Raw genomic sequence first — 1021 nt, 5'->3', positions numbered from 1 at the left:
GGAGGAAGACCCCCATCAACAGTTACAGTCTCAGAAACCCGCAGGGCGTTGCTCTAAGTCTGCACTGACTCGATGGCAGGGAGTTTTGAGGGCTTTTTTAGTTTCTACAGGTGGTGGTGCCCCTGGTGGGGTATTAGGCTATGCACTGGGCTGCTAACCAAAAGGTGGGAGGTTCAAACCCACTCTTCAGGACAACAGAGAAGGCAGTCTGCTTGTGTAATGATTATTTTATTCTGTTTTTCACAGATGAGGAAATCGAGGTAAGAGTTCAATTATTTCCCCAAGGCCTACAGAGCTGGGATCTAGACCGGGGCAGATTCACGTTCATCCCCTTAATCCCCAAGCTGCCGTCCACATGGTTGTTATCTGTTTACACCTTTATTTGACTGTCCCAGGCGCCCTGGGGCTGGAGTGCTGCGATAGATAGACTGGGATCCACATGGTCAGCAGTTCGAAGCCGCCAGGAGCTCCAAAGGAGAAAGGCAGGGCTTTCTACTCTTGTCAGCAGTGTCTCGGAAGCCCATGGGGGAGGGAGTCACGTCGCTGTGAGTCAGCATAGGCGCCCTGGCAGTGCGTTTGGTTTGTCTGACTGTTGGAGGTCTCCATTCTAGAATGTAAATTTCAGCAGGGTGGAGACCTGTTCGTTGGGGTAAACTAGGGAAACAAATCCACAGAAACTCATGTGTACGTAAGAGAGAGTTTATAGAAAGGGTAAGTGTACATTCAGAAAACATCCCAACCCCGTCCAGTCAAAGCCCGTAAGTTTGACTTAGCCCGTATGTCCGACACCGATCTGAAAAGTCCTTCTCAAACTCACAAAACACGCACAAGGATGTCAAATGCAGGAGGATCACAGGCCAGTGGGTAGAAAGTCTTTGAATCCAGTGGCAGTGTAAGCATCTCAGCACTGGCAGGGGTCTCCACGCGGCTTCTCCAGCAGCCAGAGCTGCATCAGAGTAGGTCTATGTGGCTTCTTTCTCCTCGGGGATGTCTCGCAGGAAGTGAGCCTTGCCAACTGAGG

This window comes from Echinops telfairi, unplaced genomic scaffold (assembly GCF_000313985.2).
Source record: "Echinops telfairi isolate 266 unplaced genomic scaffold, ASM31398v2 ScPeMD7_1;HRSCAF=3_0, whole genome shotgun sequence".
In the NCBI taxonomy this organism is placed as follows: Eukaryota; Metazoa; Chordata; class Mammalia; order Afrosoricida; family Tenrecidae; genus Echinops; species Echinops telfairi.
The sequence above is the reverse complement of the archived record's forward strand: the minus strand, read 5'-3'. Positions refer to the sequence as shown.